General features: G+C 37.9%; 1 long non-coding RNA gene across 2 annotated transcripts; it reads right to left on the reverse strand.

Annotated features, from left to right (window-relative positions):
• Nucleotides 1-3,191: 3,191 nt before the first annotated feature.
• Nucleotides 3,192-4,677, reverse strand: LOC128743889 (uncharacterized). 2 transcript variants are annotated; one of them, XR_008412333.1, is made up of 3 exons: nucleotides 3,664-4,677; nucleotides 3,446-3,576; nucleotides 3,192-3,293 (listed from the first exon to the last, which is right to left on the reverse strand). It is a non-coding gene; the product is annotated as an uncharacterized LOC128743889 (long non-coding RNA). The 2 variants fall into 2 exon arrangements; XR_008412334.1 differs by having other exon boundaries at nucleotides 3,241-3,296.
• Between the last annotated feature and the right edge of the window lie 7,954 nt (nucleotides 4,678-12,631).

A 12,631-nucleotide genomic window follows, 5' to 3' on the forward strand; every position in this document is an offset into this window, starting at 1 on the left:
CGTAAAAGTGTACAACGCGCTCCCGAAATGCTTCTTGTTTCGACGTCATTTTAAGCAATACAAGGCAAGCATAAACAAAGCAAAAAATATTAACAAAAAGAGGATAGAGAGAGAGCTAACACATACATACTCTCATTTCTCTCTGAGCTCGTTTGTTGTGGAGTAGAGGGGTCTCAAAAAAATTTTAAAACTTTAGTTGTCACCCGTTAGATTAATAATACTGGTCGTAGTGATGAGTCCATACAGGAAATGCTAAAGCCGGTGATTTTTGTACGAATTTCATATATAGATGTCCAAGTTGCGCTTTAAATATTGTGTTCTTACATGTGAGAAATTCATAATTTCAACTCTTCAGCTAATTCAAATGGCGGACCTGATAAGGTGCGCTTGTTAATCTCGAATTCTCAAATTTCTGACTCGTGGTGTCCATTGTCCATCAGACAATGTCACTTTCGTCCATCAGATAGCTTATTGGTGTGTGGATTAATGGTGGGAATACTTTTTACCGGACAAACGCTACTGGTAGGATCTGTAATCAAGATGGACTTTTATGTTTATGATGTTATGTTATGATAATGTTATGTGTCGCAAGCTAGCTGCTTGCCGATGTGTCACCAACCAAAGCCGCTAACCGAATGACGATGCGCAGCGTAAGGCAAGCAATGTTTCAAATAAAACCTTTAAAATGATGCTACGGATGCGACTCGAAAGCTGCCTGCCCGATGTGTCGCCAACCCAAGCCGCTGACCGAATGACGATGCGCAGCAAAAGGCAAGCAGAAGCCATGTTTTAAATACAACCTTTCCTGCAAATGTGTCGCGACCGAATGACGATGCACAGCAAAAGGCATAGCAGCCAAAACCATATCGTTCGCTGGCGGATGAGTCGATGGATTCTTCGGTTTGTTGGCGTCTCGCTTGGTGAATTTGGATGTCTTCGTTGCCTTATCGGCGGAAGCAGCAACAGCTAGGGTGTAAATTAATTCCGATCATAAGGGAGCTAAAGAGTATTGGGCGATACCGTATCGATACCCACGATATCGATACTCGAAGGCCGATATTTCGATATATTACATCGATACTTACGGCGTCCATATTATGCTAAAACGATAATATCACCCCGATACTGTTTTGATAAAGCGGGATAGGCGGCTGAAAAAATATAGCCTAAAACTAAGCCATAAAATGCTCAGAAAGCAGAATTTTAAGGATTTTTCCTAGCGTTCTTTTCTTTTCAGATATTTACTGAGCTTAATTCTCAAATTTACTTTATTGGAATTGACACTTACGCAAAACCTTGAACAATGTCACTTACATGTTTAACGCTTATTGAACAGTAAGTGCATACGATATGCGATTTTTAGCAATTCAGAACTGACCAGAGAGCACAGAGACTAGTATTGGGCGTTGACGGCATTAACAAAGCTTTTCCAGCTTTTTACGCGCCAGAAAAGCGGTGAAAGTGGCAGTGGTGGGACAGAGATCGAGAAGAGCTAGAACCGGAAAGGAGCAACTCCCGGCGGAACTCTACAGGAATGGCCAAGAACCGCCAGCAACGACACATCACTGGATGGTTTCAGGGGTTTGGCAGAGGGCTGCCGAACGAGTGGACTGAGGGTGTGGTTTGTCCCATCTACAGAAAGGGCGATCGGATAGATTGCTGTAATTACCGCAGCATAAAGCTGGTCAAAGCCACCAACAGGGTGCTCGCCCAGATTTTGTTGCGTCGCCTATCCCCGGATCAAATTTTTACTTTTCGGCAGGTCATTCAGATGTATCGGAAGTACAACCCATCATATTTTTGTGCACTCCGGGGTAGCGTACGATTCCGTCGGGCGCGAACAGCTGTGGCAGGTGGTGCACGAGTGCGGTTTTCCGTACAAAGCGACGTATCCGAAATAGAGCTGCACTGGAGCGAGTGATGTATTGCGTGCGTGTTTTGGGGGCACTCTCTTTGCTCAATATGTTTTTCATTGATTAATTTTATGAATCCCTTTTTTTGTGTAGCATTTCCTAATCTCAGACTGCCGCCTTAAATAGTATCGACGGTATCGATAAAGCGGCAGATTTGATATTGATATTCAATTATCGATACTTTCGGCAATTTTGCCCAATGCTTAACCCTTAGTTCATCTCCTACATATTTCTGTCATCCGTGCTAGGGAAGCATTGACGTGGGAAGACGAAAAAATGAAAAAATGAAATGATGAATAGTCGTCAAATATTTTCTCAATTATTAAACGTCTGTTAGGGAAACATGTAATCTACTATATTGTAATGTAATATTTTTTTGAAAAATTTCCAATCGATTGATACCAACAGCTCTAAAATTTCGTTTTTCTAAAGTGCACCCACATATAGATAGAATAGAAATCAAAGACGTAGTCCTGCGCCAAAAAAGCCTAGGAGTTCGCTACCCTTGGTGAAAATCGTACCTCTCATTTCGATACCTGCTCGTTTGATAATGTTCTCAAGAGCGGTACTGGACAGCTTGTTCCAACACTCGCCAGGTTTCGAAGGAACTCGAGAATATCCCTGAGATGCCCACGAAACACATCACTCGATCCAGTGTAGCTCTGCTCAGTCGCATTAGGTAATCCGAAAAATCGTGTTCGTGCTTTATTTACCATAGCTGGTCTCGATCGACTGTATCGTATGCTGCTTTGAAATCAGTAAAAATGTGATGCGTGGGCCTGGGCACGTTGTAGTCTTGAAATTACTGCAAGGTCTATCGAACGTAAAAATAAGGTCCGTAGTGGTGCGAGCGCCTCATGAAACCACCTGATAATTCCCTACAAAACCTATACTACCTACCAGTGATAGCCGGTGTAACAGGATCTGCGACAATACCTTGAGGTGGCATTTGAACCAAATTCTCTCGGATTTGAACTAAATTTTGTCAGATTGTTCGTTTCAGGTCAGGCAAGAAACCCTAGGTTTGGTGCCGATTGGACGTCCCCTCGATTCTGCTTCCATTTTTATAGAAAAGACACGTTTTTATCAAATCCTCTTATTTTCTTTGGCTTATATCTCTGAAAATATTAGGTTTCGAAATACAATATTGTCATGTTTTGAAAGGAAATAGCCCAGGGAATCCGAAAAAAATATTAGTTTTTTTTTGTGCCTTCAGTCAGGCTTATAGACAGATGAGTATAATTTCGGAAGGCAATAATAAATGTCATCATCTGGTCACTCGAGTTGAATCGTATTGTATAAGAAATCATTATATCTTATCTTTTGTGATAATTATACCAATGTTCACTCTAGTTTGAGGGAGCAATAAAGCTTTCACCGCTACTGGGAAGGCAATGCGTAACGCATAACATGGAAAAGAATATAAAAATTGTAAAGCATGTGTTTACATCAGGAGTGCAACATATTTTAAAGATAAAATAAATAAAAAAAACAATAAACAATAATATCAAGCAAATTACCCATTGTCTCACCTTCATGTGTCACATTCTCCGGCCTTCGCTCAAATTTCCAAGATTTATACGCACATTTTCATCACCTAGCTTGCCATCGCAACAACGCAACGCGACGACACACGGGGCAATAATGTATCAGCCGGAAATCGCTGTCAAATCAAATTACAATATTTTATCCGCGTCGCTGATTTGCCTGCCACGACCCGTGTGAGTGAGTAAGTAAGTACCTAACCTACCTGTGCCTGTGCTGAACGAGTCCGGCTGGCTGGGGCTGTTGTCGTGAACCGAGTCGGTGTTTATGGGTTTCACAATTCGGTTCCCGCAGAAGTTACAATACATAGTGGAAGGCAAATCAAAATGGTACAAAAATAAAATAACAAAAAAAAAAAAAATAACAGATACAAGTGCCAAAGTGATAGGTTTTCTCGAATCTGAATGAGCGCTTCAATGGAAGGCTTCACTGTGTAGGCTTTTGAATGGATACTATTCTGTTCGGAATTGAATGCCGCGTGCGGAAGGAAGAATACATTCAGTCGGATGATGAATCATTGATTTTTAAGACGAACTGACGATGCTCATGGTTATTAGTCGTTTGAATTTGAAATCAACGTTGATATATGGGGTTTTGCATTGCGGATGTGCTCCGGAAATGATTTACTTTTCTGGGAAAAATTATTTCAGGCAGATTTATTACTGACAGCAACTAAGCAATAAAATTTGACTAAATGTGAAACTTTCTTTCATTTTACTGCGCAAATTCTAGAACATATGTAGTTTTCCTTTTTTATCCCCCTTCAATTACTAATGAGACAGTTCAGCTGATCAAACAGTCCGCGCTTAGTTAGATCTAATAATAAAACAGATAACGGAGTCATGTCGAAGTTGTCGGAATTGGTTCACTGTTTGAGTCCATTCTATTTATTATTTATGAAATGATTCGTTGTCCAAAAATAAAACCAGCGGTGCCGGGAACGTGATTAGTGTGAAAAGCTTATCATCCAAAGTAAGGAGATACAAGAGTTCATAACACTGCTGCTGACGTCATCCATCGGGAAAGGAAGCCACATGGTAAGTTTACGGAAATGGAGACTGCTATTATTGTTCTCCACGCTGCTGCAGATAGGGATTTTTCTCGCTTGTCTGGTTCCACGTGCGGAAAATGCTCGCAATTTTCCAGCTTTGATACCCCACAACGAGACAGCTTACTGCGGAGGAAAAGTGCCCCTTCCTTGCTGCTTCGTTGCCGTTCAATCTAGAATAGTTCGACTATCACATGGCAATCAACACAGTTACCCCGTACCCTCGATTCCGACCTAGCGTACTGGAATGGTGTCTGTGTATGTGTGATTATTTTTTTTGCTCGTTGTTATTTTTGCAACCATTTGCGAGCTGCAAACATGTTTGAGACGCAAGGTCGTGTGAAGAATGGGCCTCATCCGGTCTTTGATGACGTCAACCGGCGGAACGGGAATCGAAAGGGGGGAAAATCGATTTTCTCATCCCCTTCTATTTGAAACAGGATAACATGGGAGAAAGTCTGCTATCGTGCATTTATGGCATGGCATGATAACGTTGATATTTGACGCTTGGGGTTGGTGTAGAAGCCCGGTTCGTTCCGGCGACGAGGGCCAAGGACGTAACAACTTGTTGATAGCGCAGAGCGATACAGGCACACATGGATGTTTACAGTCAACCCGAGAGTGTTCATTCGAATAACCTTGAACATGCGTGCAACGGTGTGCTGCTCCGTGTTTGGTCGCAAATAAGCCCGGCGTAGGTGAAACCAAGCCGAGGTGATATTCCATTCATAAATTCTCATTTATACTATCGCCTTGCTTCCAGACGGTTTCTTATCGCGTTGTATTTGCGTAAACTTTGCGTAGCCAAAATAGGCACCGACGGCGTCATTTCCTGTACCTGCACGGAAGCGAGATTAGAATACAGGTGTCCATCGGTATTTTTAGCCATCCGAGGGAAAATAACGGTCGAGGCTAACGTTTACTGTTTGCTGGCGTTGACCGCATTCTATTAATCGCTTCCGACCGAGGCCGCCTATAATAGATATTTATTACTGATTTGCGATCTCTGTGGAAAAAGTTATAATTGGAACTGCGTATACGATAGAACGTATGGCATACGATTTGACACTGAGATATGCCCCAAATTTCCCAATGGCCAGCTCATGGCAATGAACCGCAACGCTAATTTGTAGGTTTTCTTGACGTGTTTCATCGCGCAGTTGGGTTTTCTAATATACTGTATGATATAGGCACCCCGCAAATTGTTGGTAATCTTTATCTCTTTCGAGGTTCTAATATCTCGGTCAGTCACTCCTGTACGCTAGGAACATACCAAGGTAATTTCTGCTATCCATGAATGGATCAATTAATATCTGAGAAAAGTTATGAAAATTAGGTTGATCCTAAAAGAAGGATACAGTATGAGAAAAAAGCGATTTGAGTTACAGGGTAATATTGTTCGAAATAATGTAACATATCTCGGCTTAGAAGTTTAAAACACATACAACAGACCAACCTCATATTTTTGTGTTGGCATAATAATTTTTCCATCTCATTACTGCGTTGTACGTTGAGTACGTTGTACGTACGTTGATCTCTTGTGCTTTTTTTAATTTTATGCATGCTTGATTGTGTAATGCACGTTCCTCACTGCCAGTAAAATCTCTAATTATAGCCGTGCCTGACGCGGACTCATTGCGTTCCTCTGACCAGCACACTTAACTATAAGCACAGACAAACAGACATAACACTCGTTTTCCATTCATCGTACCGCTAAAACCGTCATTTCAAATTTGGGCTTAGTTGGGAATGTCTCCGTTTTGGTCAAAGTGGCGCTTTTTGACGAAAGAATGGGAATTCCCCATAAAAAATACTTGCTACTTCGAGGGACAGCCATATTGCTATTTGATATTTGGGAATGTCGATCATAGATGGTGCTAGTGTTCAGGCTAAATGTGAGGTACGATAATTTTTGTTGATTTTTCTTCCAAGAGTTATGTCTGTTTGTCTGTGCTATAAGTGTGACTTTTGCACTGTCAAGAGGCTTCATCCGGTTAATATAAAATTCAACACCAAGAAAGGATAATGAGGGGCCTGAGAATAAACCCATGCTAAAGTAACTTGACATTGGCTGGCCTGGTTCTACTATGATTTAAACCTACGACCAGTCGCTTGTCAAAGCAGACTCGGTAACCTTCAGTAATGGTAACCTTGGTGTCATTCGAATTACCTTGAGGAGTTTTGTCAGATATCCACGTTCAAGTATCATCTACTGCATCTCATTTTGTTTGATTGGATCGTACACCGCCTTGAAATCCATAAACAGATGAATATTCTGCAAGCTGTGCTTCTGAACCTTGTCTAGAATATTCAACCGTAGAAAGTGGGTATTACATTGGCCATTCCTCTAGCCGCGATATACTTTTCTTACTCCTGATCAGGACATTTTCATATCTCCGACGACGGTTTACATACTGCGGCTTACTATATACCACAGGCAACAGACGATACATTTGCGTTAATTGCATCGTATATGCAAAACCCACACATTTTTCAGAAAAGTATGTTTCGTAATATGACCATTCCGCTGCGCTCGAGTGTTGCTTCGACTGTTCAGCATAAAACCATACAAAACTCTACAGTATAATACCATATACGCATAAGTTATTTCGCAACATGTATAACAGAGGGTGTTAGTGTGCTAAATGTGGGGAATGATAGTTTTTAAAGGATTCTCTTCTATGTATCATGTCAGTTCGTCAGTGCATATACGGTGGTATATAGGCTTTCACCGGATGACTCGTTTCGTTTAATTTTCCAGCACTTCGAAACCGCCACATAGTGGTCCAAAAGCGCGACAAGTGGAACTTTTTTTTACCGTTTTGCCTTTCTACTATATAAATATATAGTATAAAGGTATAGAAATCACTTGAAAAACCGGAAATGGAAAGAAGGTCCTGCGGGCCGAATGTCATATACCATTCGACTCAGTTTCGAAAACTGAGCATTTTCTGTGTGTGTGTGTGTGTGTGTGTGTGTGTGTGTGTGTGTGTGTGTGTGTGTGTGTGTGTGTGTGTGTGTGTGTGTGTGTGTGTGTGTGTGTGTGTGTGTGTGTGTGTGTGTGTGTGTGTGTGTGTGTGTGTGTGTGTGTGTGTGTGTGTGTGTGTGTGTGTGTGTGTGTGTGTGTATGTAACGCTTTCAATCTCACTCACTTTTCTCGGAGATGGCAGGACCGATTTTAATGTTCTTAGTGTCAAATGAAAGGTCTAGGTGTCCCATAGGTTGCTATTGAATTTCATACTGATCGGACTTTTAGTTCAAAAGTTATGAAAAATACGAAAAATATGGGACTTCATTATCTCACAGGTCCCTTAACCGATTTGAACAAAATTGATTGCATATGAAAGAGGGGTCTTGCAAACCCTTAACTTCCAAATTTCATGACGATTGGACTTGTAGTTTGAAAGTTACATAAAGAAATGTGAAAAAATAGTATTTAAAACATATTTTTGAAACATATAAACATTAATTCAATGAAAAACATCACACATTTTATTATTATTTGAAAATTACTGCTGAGATCTATCAAACGAAACCGCGTTATTTAAAATCGGACGGTTCATTCAAAAGTTATTCAAACTTTAACACTTAAGCACCATATATTAAACCGTTAAAACGTGTGAAATCAAAACATATCAATCAAATGTTGATTGTATTCAATGTGTGTGATGTATGTATGTATGTATGTATGTATGTATGTATGTATGTATGTATGTATGTATGTATGTATGTATGTATGTATGTATGTATGTATGTATGTATGTATGTATGTATGTATGTATGTATGTATGTATGTATGTATGTATGTATGTATGTATGTATGTATGTATGTATGTACGTGTGTATGTGATGACAATTTGCAATTTTTAAATTTGCATTGAAATTCAAGAAAAGTGAGAAACATGTCAATTGTCTGAAGTTTTTGAAGCCTCTTAGTGGAATACGAACTCTGAAATTAAAGAAAAGAAAAAACTTTTACCGACTAAATTCCACTATTTAATATTCATTCGCGACAGATACGTATACGCTTTGAAATAAGACACTGATGAAGCCTGCACGTCGTAGGTGAACTACGTATCTGTTGCAAATAAATATTAAATAGTGGGATTCAATCGAAAAGTTTTTTCTTTCTTTGCAAAGCAAAGCAGTTAATTTAAGCATGTAGGTATAGTGGTGTATAGGATTAAAGTGTGTTGATTTTACCAAATATATTTATACAAATTTCAAACAAATTTTGCGCATCAATAGATGCTCTTTTCAATCATTAGATATTAGAGCTTAGAAATGTTATATGAAAAATAGGAAGTAAACGGTGCACGGTAGTAATTTTGTTAGTTTTGTTTTCGTTAGTGACATTTTAAAGGACAGATGTCTTATGTCATGTATCATGTTTTAATAAATAAATCCAAAATGACAAGCGCTGGAAATCATGTCGATCATACTTTTCATTCTCAAGCATGTTTATGGCGCAGCTTTTGCACTATTTTTCGACCTCATCTAGTTTTCCTAACCCTCTAACATAGTAAAAACGATGCGATCAAGCTAATGACTATCTATTCATGAAATCAAAACTTGAGCTTCTTTTGAATGTACAAAAGAAGCTCAAGTTTTGATTTTTATGCAAAAATAATTATCTGAAGGAGCACCAGCTAAGAAATTTCTCTTTTTCATATCTAATGCTCTATTCAGTTATTTTTTCTAATTCAGATATGTTGCAAAATTGAAGCCAAGCTAACTAATAGTAAAATTTTCAGATTAATCATTTTGTTGTAGATATCCTTTTTCTTCAAAAGCGAGGTATAATAATAATTTTTCTGAACTTTTTCAAAGATGCTAACTTTTGAACGCATGGTATTAATATCAAAATATCAAAACATCTGCTATGAACACATATTTCATATTGTCAATTCAAAACAAAACAGTCTAAGTTAGTTAGATACTGATGAAGGTCACACGTCCAGACCGAAATACGTATTTATCAATAAAACACAGTAGTAGAAATAAAGGATATAAATAACTTTTTATTTTACTTCTTTTTTATCAATTCAAAACAAGTTTCGTATGTGGCTCTGAAGCCCGAAAGTTAAGGCCGTCTGTAGACCTGTTAGAGGGTTAATTTCTAATTTTCTATATATATTCATTCAAGTTTGCAAAAATTATCTTTTGTGTTAACATTATTTTTCTATAAATCACGTAAATATTATAAAACTAAATAAGGTGTTCATCAAATAACATAAATGACGCTTACAAGTATTTACGCACCGAAGGAAAGAAAATATAATTATTCTACGCAATCCGTTGTGAATTTTACTGGCAAATAAGGATTTCGAGGAATACGGAACGGATATTTAAGAAAATAGTCAAGTTAATTATAGATGTTTCTGAGAAATTAAATAATGATTATTGTGGCAGTAGAAAGGCTAGGTCACGCCGCTAGGTGGATTAATTCGGGTTTTTTGCTTTCATTTTAGCAATATAGTGCTTTCGATGCTTTTGTTTGTAAGAATACCTTCCATAATTTAAAAATTTCAAATATAAATACCATACGCAAAATACCTAGAAAAATGTATCCTTGTAAAATGCAATTAACAAACGCTAAGTATGAAAAACTGTTTTTTAACCGTTATGTGTGCGACAAAAAAAATACCTTTAGCAGGGCGACATGGGTACCCGGGTACCCAAAATTGATATTATTATAACATCAATAATTTTAAACCGATTTTGATGAAATAGGTGTCATTTGATTCGTTAATTTATCTAGTTCTGAATTCCTTGGCTATTTGGCCATTAAAAGACATGCGTGGCCCGAAAATTCGGAATTCCGATAGACTGTCCGCTGTGAGGTAGAGAACTGATTGTATTGCAGGAAAATCACCGAAAATATTTCGAAAATGGTTTCTACGGGATCACAGATGATACCGCAGGATTCGAGAACAGTTTAAAATGTAGAACCATCCGTTATACATTTGGAACCAGTTCCGAAATTATTAATCAGTACTAAACTGGCCATATCAGTTCAAAACATCTAAAAGATCCGCCAAACCAATCATAATATTGGATTAGGCACCCAAACGGCCATCTGTAACCCTACAGGAACCAATTTATATAATAAGATGAAAAAAGGGTCCACAATGTCAAGTTCAAAACTAATAGCTTTACTGAAGGCTGATATTCTTTCAAAACAAGCGGCTTCCCTCGTTTTACCGGACGTTGCTCCGGAATTACCGATTCCCGGGAACTACATGTCATTTGATGGCCAAATGCTTTATCTAATCAAAACTAGATAAATGTACGAATCAAATGCCACTGGTTTCGTCCAAATCGGTTCAAGATAGCCAAAGTTATGAACATAGTAAATCATGGGTACCCGGGTACCCTTGTCGCCCTCCTACGTAATAAAAAAATTCAAGGGCCTCTCATTGCTAATCCCCTTTATGGATATGCACCAAAAAAAACCTCAATTACTTAAGATCAACGAGTTTTACGATGTCGCAAAATTTCAAAAACGTATGTTTTAAATTGAATGAATTATAACTATTTTAAAACTGAAAAGGTACCCGGGCAACAGGGTACACACATAATGGTTAAAGTACTTTCAAAGAAAATGCTCTATAGTTCTGCACTCGGTAGAGAGAGAAATTTTATTTCTTCACCAAAGTTGCTTGCTTTTACATTTTTTACAACTTTGTCGAAGAAACTATGTCTATATTTCCTAACACAAAAAAGTTATTTTTTTATTTTTATTATAGTAAACGATGACTAACTTTTGATACTTTTGGATTATGGGAGATATTCATACGAACAAAAGTGCCGAAGACTTTTAATGGTAAAATAAAATCAAAATACGCAAGGAAAATAGTTCCACTTTTTGCCCTTTTGGAGCACCGTGCGCCACCAATTTTTTCGAAAAAATGTTCTTAATAACTATATCTGCAAATATTTTTTATGTCAAAAGAATACTTCAATACTTCTTCATACTCCGAAAATAGTAAGGTAAATCATGCCTTTCATTTCGCCAAAACTGCTGGAAACAGAAGTGTTGTCGAAAAAACATAATCAAGTAATATCTGCCACATCTTTTTCGCTTGGCTGAATCGTACACTGCCTTGAAATCCATAAATATATGAAGACTCTGCAAGCTGTTGCAAGGTAAATATGTTCATAACTGCAACCGCCTTACTATAGGAAGTTATAGCTGCAACAACTGCGGTGTTGTCAATAGGCACGTTGTAGTCCTTATCATTCAGTGGCGTGGAAAAATTTTTGTTTCTGACCCTGTTGATTATCTTGCCTTTTTCTTCCGCTGTACTCTTCTAAAGACTTTATTTATTTCGACTATTTTTCTCGGTGAGTACTCCTGATGTGGTTCCTCCCATCTGTCATTTTCTTGCAATCGGCTTCAAATCAGTTGTTCTGCTGCTTATCACGTTTCGTACTCATCATCTCATTCACAGTTGTTTCAATGGCGTCATGAATGCTCTTCCACATTTTTTCCATTTTAAATCTACTGATACTGATTCTACTGACAAAATATTTACGTGATGAGGAATTCGTATTTAAATTGTTCACTATAAAATAGTTCGTAAAATTAAATTATTCACTTGCATTTAAATACCGCAGATATGTATTTCAATTGTTATTCATAATCTCTTTCAGTGCTTGGGTGATTTCTCAACTAGTAAAGAATACTAAGCGAACACCTTGCCTTGGAGGTTTTGGTTTCTGGAAGATTTAACGGAAAACAAGGTACAATCCCCAAAAATATATTGAAATTCACAAAAAATATGTTTTCATTGTCAGTTTTAACGAACTGAGCAACAATAACAGGACGATGTAATGAAAAACGATCAAAGTTGGCATTATGCACATTGTATAATCCAGCTTAGACATCGAAAGCATAGTTTTGTTTTATTTGTCTTGTTCTTGTATAAAAAGAGATACAAGTGAAATCTCCTAAATTTTATAGTTTTTATCATCTAGTTTATAAACAATTTAGGCTAATTTACCGCCGTCCGCCGAGAGTCAAGTAATTTGAGGTCCAAAATAAAAATAAAAATAAAAATTTTTGTTAAAAAGTCTTGCAGTTTTCAAACCAGTAAAAAAAGTAAAACCAGTAAAAGGATAA

The sequence above is a fragment of the Sabethes cyaneus genome, chromosome 3, assembly GCF_943734655.1.
Source record: "Sabethes cyaneus chromosome 3, idSabCyanKW18_F2, whole genome shotgun sequence".
NCBI lineage: Eukaryota > Metazoa > Arthropoda > Insecta > Diptera > Culicidae > Sabethes > Sabethes cyaneus.